General features: G+C 36.5%; 1 long non-coding RNA gene across 1 annotated transcript in view; it reads left to right on the top strand.

Moving 5' to 3' along the window:
- Positions 1–1,245: 1,245 nt before the first annotated feature.
- Positions 1,246–11,407, top strand: part of LOC111738968 — an 18,602-nt gene continuing 8,440 nt past the window's right edge. The window contains exons 1-2 of the long non-coding RNA XR_002780044.1: positions 1,246–1,553; positions 5,740–5,805. This is a non-coding gene — a long non-coding RNA (uncharacterized LOC111738968). The remainder of the gene's footprint in view (positions 1,554–5,739; positions 5,806–11,407) is intronic.

Raw genomic sequence — 11,407 nt, forward strand, 5'->3', positions numbered from 1 at the left:
AGATACTTCAACAACTAGCAAATACTATGTTCCATTAGGCTGACTCATTTCTCAAACTCTGAGCACCTCCTACTCTCACAGAAATGATTCCATCCAGCCTCCTCATTATGAGCCTTATTTATATATGCTCTAACAATATTGCCAATTCCTTTTTTAATGAGCTTAAATAGACATCTCAAGATGAAGCATTTGCCTTAGCAATACATATGCCTTTGAGCCTCCTACACACCGTATAATTCATGCAGTTTTTCATGTGTGAGTATCTAAAATTAAAGCATTCTGCCTGTTCTTTTCTTGAAATCTTCCTCATTAGCTTAAAACCTCTATAGCCTCTTCATTTAACAAATATTGACCAAACTACTCTGATTGAAGAATATAATTATATCGAAACCTATGTTTGCCTGCTTTCCAACTGCTTCCTCTACCCCTAGTTATACCCATGGTTGGTCTCGCTCCATACTAACACTCCCGTCTCGTGTGTCTGATCACATGCACAGCCCATGCCTCTCACCTCCACACATGTGCTTCCCTTGCCTGGAATGCTCTTCACTGACACATCCATGAACAATTTTGTTCAAGTAAGATAGTTTACCAAAGATACTTTGATTATCTTACACCACTTGGAATATAAACATGCATTCCAGACACTAAACCTATCCAATCCAGTTTTGTGGATCTGTGTCTACTTTAAAAGCATCCTGCAGAGGGATGGTGATAGCTTGGAGTCGACAAAGGCTTTGCGATTATGAACTTGTCTTTAGGATGGATGGGCCTCAAGTGAAATTTTCAGTTCCAACAGAGATATGATTTTAGTGATATGAACACAGGCTTTAAATGATGAAAGTTCATTTAAACTGTGTCCAAACTAAAGCCACTAGATGATGAAAGCTTTAGAAACAAGTCTTATTTCTCACTAATTTGGTTGTGCAGAATTTAAGGAATGCTAGATAAAGCACCACTCAGACTTAAATGGTCAAAGCAGTAGCTGGTTGGCACAATCGTTTAATTCATGCACATCAAGAAACAGTGACAACTGCTGTGCTAACTGATTGAATCCATCACTTGAGCAAAGTTGCTGCTGTCTGTTTTTTTTTTTTCATTACTTGAATAATTAACAGTAGCTCATATTTGTCATACACACACACATAGAGGGTACATTCCTCCAGCATGAATAGTTCTTTCTTAAGTGTGGCAACTGACTACTGCTATAGTTACAAAATCCTTTCCTTGCCGTCAGAGGCTATAGTTGGAGAAAGCAGAGCACTAAACATATTCTCAGATTTGTCAGTCTGACCAGAACTGATCTGAGAAAGTGTACAGGGACCAAATCAATAGGGGGGACAACACATTGACCAAACAAAAATGTGTGTCCTACAGTCCAGAGTTTTCCATTTCAGACAAATGAGAGGCTAAGATGAATTCAAGCAAAAGCGAGATTGAAAAGGAAGTCAGTTCCTAGAGAGGTGGGGAAAGAATGAGAGGGATTCATGAGAAGAAATATATGAATAGATTAATAGTTACTGCACGGATGTGAGATTTCTCAGAGATACCAGGTAAGGTAACATAAATTAGTAAGTAGTAAAAGGAACTCTTCGATATGATACATCGAGCAAAGACATTCACCTCAATTGGCACGACTGTCGTGGCATCTCAGTTAGAGGCCCATCTCTGATGGCTCAGCTCTGGTTCATCACACAGCCATTTTCTTCAGAACGCAGTTGCTTCAAATTCTAATTATGAAACTATTCAAACCATCAATAATGGTGCAATTTTGGTTAAATATGGAAAAATAATAACTCCTGCCTTCAGTTAGTTATATTCCATCTAGGATTGCCTCTTGAAAAACTTTGTTCAAGACTGGCTATCAAAATCTCATAAATTTACCCTGGAGAAGATAGGCTTCATTCTTCCTAATTTAAACTGGTAGGATTTTACACATTCGCAATTCTTATTTCATTAATCTCCACAGAATTGGAAGGAGACTCAATTTTGGCATCCAAGAAATATGAATGCATGCAAATTCAGTAGTTGTTATGGATTTAAAAAAAAGAAAAGTGTGACGAAGCCTCGCAGACACAAGTAATGAGATGCACACTTGAGTTATTTAAGCCAGTAACCGGCAAGGAAGATATTGAGGAAGATGCATTGACTCTCATATATCTTTAACTTTAGAACTGGAGTATCTGATTAAAAACTTGGAAGTAATCAGGATAATGAATTAAAAATGAGTCAGCATCCTGAACTTATTATCTATGTATTCAGGCTACCACTTGAACCTTAAAGATCCTTAGTTAACAAAAAGAGAAAGAAAAAAGAAAAAGAAAATCTGTTGTCCTCTAATAATTAACATAACTGGGCGGGAGGGAGGGGGAATTAACACTTGAGATTGACAAGTAAATTTAGATATGAAGTGAAAAAATGAGAATCTCAGAATGCCTTCACTGGAAGGGCCCTGACCCCTCATTTAGGAGGAATGTGAGGGTCCCCAGCTGGGCTAGGAAGCTGATCTGACAGAAACGGAGCTAGGTAGGAGCCAGGGTCTCTCACCTCCGTGTCCAGTGCTCCATCTACTATCACGTTACTGATTATTGCAAAGGGGAGGACTCGTCTTCTTAACATGCTGTCAGAAAAGGAGAAGTCACTTGAAGTTTACTTATGCAATGTTCAGATACTAATCTCTAAAGAAAAAAAAATGATTCCCTTTGATTCAAGGAGAAGGATATTCAAATTTTACTGCTAAGTAACTTGATGATGTACTTAAAATTTTGATATTTAATTTCCTTATCGGGGAAAGTAGTGGCTTCTTTACAGAGCTACTGTGAGGACTAAATTAGATAAGATTTATGAAGCATCTACCACAGTGCTTGGTTCATAGCCAACACTCAGTGGATGTTTCCTTCCCAAAAGTAATCTCAGAGGAAATACTTCCTATCAGCTATTACATTTGTTTGAGATATAAAATATCCCAAATAATACACTACTGATAAACATATAAACCCAGACCTTAAACAATGAGGATGAGTTTTAAAAATTTATTTGGGTAAAAATACTAGATCATCTTGGAAAACAACCTTAACTGTGCTATATTTCATCCTTAAGTAAGGTATGTCCATTGTCGAATTTTAAGTTTGCCTTACTTCCAGGGATAAGACAGTTTGGCGTAAACTCTATTTTTGAATGTGAGAGATTCTGCCTGGCACAGAGATGCGGGCTCAGGATTTTTTAAAGTCCTTCCAGCAAACGTTTCGTCTATGGAAGCAAACTTGAAATTCTCCAGCCTGTTATTATCTTAACTCTAGAACATATTAATTAACAGATCTGGGTTGGTTGCAAACTGGATTTCTCATACTACATTACATGTTTCCAGTCGTCTCTTCTGTTGACTTTGTTAATGGAAATGCCATTGCAACCAGTGTTACTGTTGCTTTTAGTACATGTTCCAGATGATCTGACACAAATGCAAATGAACTTCAGATTTCTTGCAAAATACAAAGAGTCTCTGACTAGAGATCGTTCCTTGATATTTTTACTATGAAACAGTCACAATGGCTACTGTTTTTCAATATTACCAACAGTTAATTGTTGGGTATATCTGACACCCATGCCTCTCTCTGTATCAACATAAGATCATTGGAATAAACACAAAGACAAAAAGGTTTCCGTGAGGGCGCAAGATTTGCAATGCCCCAGTAAATCCTTGATATATTGCTCACTCAGTGATCTTGCCTCAAATTCTTTACTCACTACTAATGAGAAAAAAATAGAGATTCAGAGATAGAAGAGACCATGGCATTCTCACAGATTCATCCCTCAAAGGACAGTTGAGGAAACTGAAGTCGAATATGTGTTTCGGCTGAAGTCACACAGTGTTTTTGAGACAGGCCAGATTGCACTCCAGCACTCACTCTCCTGGGACTACTGTGTACACAGGGCTAAGTTACCTGCTTGCACAGCTGGGTCTTCCCAGTCTCTTGAGTGCATTCTTCTTCCTTTGTGGGCCTCCTTCAGAGTTAAGCTATAAGCCCATTTTTCTCTCTATGTGCCCTCCCCTTGGTGATCTTTTTCATCTCCTTAGCTTCAAAGAGTTTCTCAATGCAGACATTCCTTAAGTACTGATTTCTAACCCTGAACTTGACTAATCATCTTTTAAGCTGGAAAACCATGAAAGCCCTACATACTCCAGCTGTCACACATTTCTCATTGTGTCCTTGATAACTCTTGCACTGGTTCAGCCTCCACAGCTTTGTCTGTGTCTTCGTTCTGCCTGATAGGTTTTTTCCCACTTCCTACTTGTTGAAGTCTTACACAGACCTCCGTACTTTTTTCAGAAAGATTTCTCAGGTGTTCCTGATTCTACCATTCCTTACCCACCGCACCTGAGTACCCTAACTGCTTTTAGAGCAGCTTTCTTCTCCATTAAATCTGTGGTGCGGGGCACTTCAATGGAGATGAATCAAGCTTCTACATAAACCAGACAACAGGTATTGACTGAGGTATTTACTCTGAATTATGTGGAATCATAGAGAAAATGAATTCTCAAAGTTATATAAAAGTTATTAAAAAATAAAAATGAAATTATTAACCAAAAGTCCATTCATGCCTGAGGTGTTCCTTGAGGAATACCCTTTCTGACAACTGATTATTTACTCGAAAAGAAACCAAAGATATTTCATTGCTTATAGGATATAATCTAACTTGACCGGTGATATTGACCCATTTCTCTCTCTTTTCTGTTTAAATTGCTTTGAATTCACTGGTAATGTAAACCTTAGTAAATCAATCAATACAGTGTCTCTGTTTCTATTGATTTGAGAAAACTGTTCTGGTAAATTATTAGTTTTTGTAATTGAAATAACTTTTAAAGGACAATTATTTTGTAATGTATTTTTTAAGTTATTTTATAATATGATAAATATCTTAAACTACTTTAAGAAGAAATGTTAGAAATCAATAAATTCAAGTTGGAGTTTGACATTAAATAAGCCCTTTTTATTTCTATAAAAGTATGTAATTAAATGTCCTAATGAAGGCATTTGTAATTAGATAACTTTGAGCCATGACAGGGTCCCGGCAATAACTGTGAAAGGTCTGAAATTTTACCCTACCTGCCAGCTAAGAAGTTAGCCTGCCAGTTTCATAGATGCTGGCAGATGACATGAGACTCCTGCCTTCGAGACCAAAACAATTTATTATTAACAGTGATAGTAACAGACAAAGTATCAGCATTTTAATCAGTTCCCCAGCTACAAAAAAGGCCAAGTGATCCTGCCCATGATATATTATAGGAGAAGAACTTTAAGCTTGGCAAACTCAAATCTTTTATAATGGGTGGTAAGACTGCCTGAAATTGTGTTGGAGGAAGACATTATTTTTCTTAGCTGGTAAGGAAACCAGCCCTCTGCCTAGAGGGAGACTCAATCTCTATATTCCAAAACCTTTCACTGTATAAACAATTGAAAAAAGAGCTTGGAACAAATACAGTCTGTGTCTCTGCTTATAGGAAATGAAAAAAAAAAAAAAAAACACAAAAGACCCATGGAGAATTAGCTCCCAACAGATACATATGAAGATACTTAAAATTTGAAAGTAATTTTCTTAATTAGAGTCATCACTTTGAGTTAAGAAATATAATTGCGTTGGTGAGCATAGATATTTTAATGAAAGAAAAATTTTTATATTTCTTGAGAAAAAATTTCTTATGAAGACAGACTCACCATTTTTATTCTTTGACTGATAAAGGGGAAAGCCCAGAAGATGCTACTCCATGACACATCTCAAAAGGGGACCACTCACAGCTCTAACACGGTAAGGCTAACTACAACTCATTTTGTTTCTGGAGCCAAAAGCAGGTAACTTACTGGTTTACAGCCTAGAGTGCTGCTGCCCTGAGAGATAGAATTGTTTTGGACCATTCTGGAATGTAACGTCTCACTCCTCTCCCTCAATTCTAACACTTCTGCATCCTCTGCTCACACACCAGCGTTTATAAAAACACACACCACATATATGTGCTACTGTAAATTCGATCACTCTGCATCATATTCTATACCTTAATTTTGTTGGCCACTCAACAATATATCTAGATATCTTATCAATAAATATCAGGTCACCAAGTACCTCTTTACAACTATCTGGTATTCTGTTATATAGATGCATTTAAAATTTAATCAACCTCTTGTTGATGGAAGTTGAGGATAATTCCACTCTTCTGTTATTAATAAACAATGCTGTGATGAATATTTTTAAACATATTTTTGCACAATTTCTATAATTTTTATAAAATAGTGATATTTAAATTCAACTGTAAACATAAATTAACATTTTTAGTAATATTTATATAACCAAAAAAATGAGTCAAAGCCCTTAGTTTTTGAATGAGTTTAATATTATCATTTTCTGTTAACAAAATGCAAAATTGTTTACCTATGTAAGGTTTTGATTAACTTAATGCTGAGATGATTTCTTTTTAAACAAATTATTTTTCCTCACACACAAAAAATCATTTCTCTTATGTGGAACTTTAACAGATCATAAATATTCAAATCATTTTTTTGTACTGTATTAAAAATAAAAATTAGTGAAGGGCCAATGAAGATATATACAGTAACACATTTTCTTCTATTCAAATCTTTAGCTTAGAACTTTCTTTGCCCATACATATTAATCATTCTTATATGCCTCAGCTAGCTTTTGATTCAAAGTGATGGTTCATTAACCAACAGAACTTTGCAGAAAAAAAAGACTATTAACCAATATCACTTGAGACCAGTAATTTAGGGAAGAACCAAAGAATTAATTAACACCTATGAAGAATCTTGCATGTTTTACAGATACATTAAAACGACAACAAAAACAAAAATGAAGCCTTGATGGTTGGTTCACTGAGAAGTCAAGCACCCAGATTGCTTATAGCTGCCAAGAGAGTACAGAATTTGATTCTTACCTATTCCTACTCTGACAAAGGATTCCATCACTATCTATTAAGAACAATATCAGTAGCTTATTGGCTTCCAAACTAGAAGCGTGACTCAAATTAGAACTGTCCATGGTAAATCACAGTTTATGAATGGTCCCCAGAAATATATACACTTTAATCCAGGGCAACAGTAAGTAGACTATTTTAAAGTATATAGGAAGGTTGGAGATGTCAGGAGAGGCCAACCTCCAGAAAGATTTCTCATCCCAGCTATTGAAACAAATACGAAAACTGGGAGACTGCTTATCTACCCTCCATGAGAGCTGTGGGCACAAAGTCAACATCCTGGTGTGCAGCTTGGTGAGAGGGTTAGATGGTAGAGGTGACGGAGGCTGCTGCCGCCTGCATGTTTCCTGGGGAAGGACAGGACACATGGCTTGCTTAAACAGTCTAGAGGGACGTCCTGCAGAAGAACCTCATGCAGCTGTTTTCGTACAGTGAAAAATTGCTTCCATATATTGATTAAATTGTATTGTGTAATGTGTTTTGGGTTTTTGTTAGTGATGTTAAATTCTAACTATCTGAATATGAATTAAGGTGGCCCTGAGAAGTTGAGAGTGCCTGACATAAATGAAAATAGAAAATGTCAAGACAACATGGCAAGGATGATTGGAGAAAATATTCCCATTGACTTTATTATGTAATTAGTTCTTTGTTCCCATTTTGTCTTAACTTGATCACACACCCTGGAGGTGGCTGTGGGTGGTGGGCTGGGCCGGCAGGATTTCTTGGGCTCAGATTCTCTTGTTTTCCCCTATCGTATACTGGAAGCCTCATCTCTTTAAGCCAACAGAATACATGCGAGAACACTTCCATCATTAGCAGCCATATGCAAGTGATAAAATCTTTCTAAAATTAGGTATTATATATTCTATTACTTAAAATCCAATTTAACAAAACCTTTAAGTATATGCTATTTATAAATGAAGGATTAAAAGATAAGGATTTTAAAAAACAAATGGAGCCTCCCATCTATAAGAATTACCTTAGGGCTCTCCTATGACTGAAACGCTTCCCCTTACCTTTTCCCATCTTTTCATGCTCTCCCTTCTATTCCTTTGTTATTTCTTAAAATGTTTAGTAAAATTTATTTCCAAAAGGACATGTGAACACTTTTGTAATACAATACATATCTGTGACTTAAAAATCACGCTATAGATTTAGTTTGCTTAATTTAACATTATCGCTACTCCTGCCATTACATGCTTTTGTTCACTACTTTTAGATCTTTGAATGGCCTTTGTATCTTCAAATAATATACTTATGCTTTTATTTATTGTCTCAACAACTACAAATGGCATCTTTTAATAGAACACCATGCAAAAGGGAATATTACCTTTGTTTTCCTTGTTTCTACCTCTTTTCTCCATTTTCTCTTTCATTAGTACTTTGTTTTTTTCAGCTCTATTGAGATATCATTAACAAATAGAAATTTAGTACATTTAATTTGTACAATATGATGATTTGTTATACATATGCAATGTAAAAGTGTTTCCACCAATGAGTTAATCAAAACTTTTATTCCAAAACTTTGGTACGTTGTAGCTCCAGTTTCATTTGTTTCATGATTATTATTATTTTTTTTTATTTCTCTTTTGATTTCCTCTTTGACCCACTGGTTGTCCAGGAGCATGTTGTTTAAATTCTATATATTTGTGATTTTTCTAGTTTTCTTCTTATAATTTATATCTAGTTTGATACCATTTTGGTCGGAAAAGATGCTTGATGTAATTTCAAATTTCTTAAACTTGTTAAGACTTGTCTGTGGCCTAACATATGGTCTATCTTGGAGAACATTCTAAGTGCATTTGAAAACATATATTCTGTTGCTATTGGAAAAAATGTTCTGTATACATCTCTTATGTTCATCTGGCCTAATGTGTAGTTTAAGCCCGATGTTTTCTAATTGATTTTCTGTCTGGATGATCTTTTCACCATTGAAAGTGGAGTATTGCAGCCCCTACTATTATTGTATTGTTATTTATTTTTCCCTTCGGGTATGTTAATATTTAACTTATAAATTTAATGCTTCGATATTGAGTGCCTAAACATTTACAAGTTGCTTTTCTCTTGCTACTTTTAAGATTCTCTGTTTTAACAATTTAATTATATTATGTTTCTATGTGGATTTCTTCAGAGTCATCTTATCTGGTACTCTCTGTGCTTCCCGATCTGGATGTCTGTTTCTTTTCCAGGTTAAGATAGTTTTTAGCCATTATTTCTTTGAATAAGCTTTCTTTCTTTTTATCTCTCTATTAACTCTCTTGAATCCCTTATAATGCATATATCGATCAACTTAATGGTATTCCATAAGTTTCTTAAGCTATCTTTACTGTTTTTCTTTTGAACGATTGAATGAATTTCACTTCCCAGTCTTTGAGTTTGTTTACCTGTTGCTTTATGTGCTCTAATCTGCTTTTGAATACCTCAATTGAATTTTTCAGTTCAATTTTTATGTTCTTCAGCTCTGTGATTTCTATTTGGTACTTTTTAAAAAATTATCTTGTTGAAATTCTTACTTACATCATTCTTCTAACCTCAGTGAACAGTTTTATGACTGCTATTTTGACCTCTCTTTGGCTACTCACTTATCTCTATTTCGTTGAGATCAATTGCTAGAGATTTACCTTGTTCTTTTGATTGAAACATATTCCCTTGTTGTTTTCTCCTTCTCCTTCTCCTTCTCCTTCTCCTTCTTCTTCTTCTTCTTCTTTTGACTCTCTTCGTTGGTTTCTATACATTAGATAAAATAGCCACCTCTCTCAATGTTTACTGATCCACTGTAGGAGATGAACCTCATCAATCAATATGCCCAAATTCCTCGTTGTTTCTCAAACATTTGTAATTGTCTACACCACCGTCTTTATTTTTAGTAGCTCCCAGTAGTTAAGATTAGTCCAAAACCCATCTACGCCCCAAAGGAAAGATTTCTGTCATCACTTAGATGCAGGCTGATAAAAAGCCAAGTCTTTAGGCAGCATCTGGGAAAGTACACAGTTAAGTCCTTTCCAAAGAGAAACTGGGAGGTGGACATTTTTGTGTGCTCCCTCTGCATTGAGCCTAGGTGTATAGCCATGATGTGGTGCTCCTGCGCCCATTTAAAAATTGCTGCTTGGTTTGCTATTGCCCCATGGGACTTGTGAATGCAAGCCTCATTGGCTATCAGATCTAGGTAATATGAGGGCTCATCCCTTGGGTGGTAGCTGTAAAAGTTGGGGTGTTAGATATGTGACAAGCTTCTTCCAGGAAGATATTTGGCAACTTGTTTTTATTGTTGAAACAAGCCAGAGGGAGAAGGTGAGAGCAGTGCTCACTGGCTCTTTTGGGTCTGGAGAGGATTGCCTGAGCACTTGTGCCTGCTAATTGGAACCTGGACCCTCAGGCAGCAGCTTGTAAAGTATGCAGTAAAACCCCTTCCGGAGTTAGAGTGGGAAAAGGGCATTTTTGCAGCTCCCTCTGCATATCCTCTGGAGGGATAGCCATGATGAGTTCTCACATGTGCAGGCATTAAGAACTGCTTCTTCATTTGCCAGGGTCCTACGATTCTTTGGAAGGAAACTCCATTTGCTGTTACAGTGTTTGGGGGCCTGTCCCTTGGATGGGAGCCTTGAAAGCTAGTGCCCTAGAAATATGGTCCAATCCCTTTATTCCTCAGGGAGAAGCTGGTAGATGGGGATTCTCCGAAGATTGTATGTCAGAGTGCTAGGGGTCGGGTTTATGGCAAGAGTGTGTCTCAGCCTTTCCTACTCATTTCAGTATGGGCATTTTCTCATTTGTCCAATGTATGAGTCACTCGACTAGTTTCTGAATTTCTCTCAGAGGGAATCGCTTTGTGTCTAGCTTCCATTCCATGCATCTGTGTGAGGAAGGAAGTTTGCGAACCTTCCAAGTTTGTCTCTCCATTCTTTCTCCCTTTTGTTCCTAATCTTAAACTAGCTTCTAAAGTCTGTTTCCACCAAAAATCTGTTTCAAACTTTCTCTCTCCTAATTCTCTGACAGGTTGTTCCCAAAGCACTGGCCACTGCCATTACACAAACACATTTGCCTCACTACTAGTTCACATGAATAATGCTTAACTTATGAACTGTATCAGAATCTGAATAATTCCTACCTTATTTCCCTGTCAAAGTACAATTGAGGTAGTGAATATTAAATCCTCTTTTTACAATCTCTGGGGGCTTATGCAGGGAAGCACCTGTGTAATGTTTTCTTCCCAATTAAATTAATTTTCTTTATCCGGCATGAAATATTTTTTATTATATGTAATCAGAGGATTATACCCTACCAAGACACTCGAGAGACCAATAAAATTGTAAAGAAAAAAATTGTCTGCTTTGAAAAACATTGGTCTGGGAAGCTTTATGACCCTTTTATACTTTGCCAGCCAGAGATTTTGGCAGGTTTCCCATTAACTTATAGAGCCCAAGGCCA

This window comes from Pteropus vampyrus, unplaced genomic scaffold (genome assembly GCF_000151845.1).
Source record: "Pteropus vampyrus isolate Shadow unplaced genomic scaffold, Pvam_2.0 Scaffold45, whole genome shotgun sequence".
Lineage (NCBI taxonomy): Eukaryota > Metazoa > Chordata > Mammalia > Chiroptera > Pteropodidae > Pteropus > Pteropus vampyrus.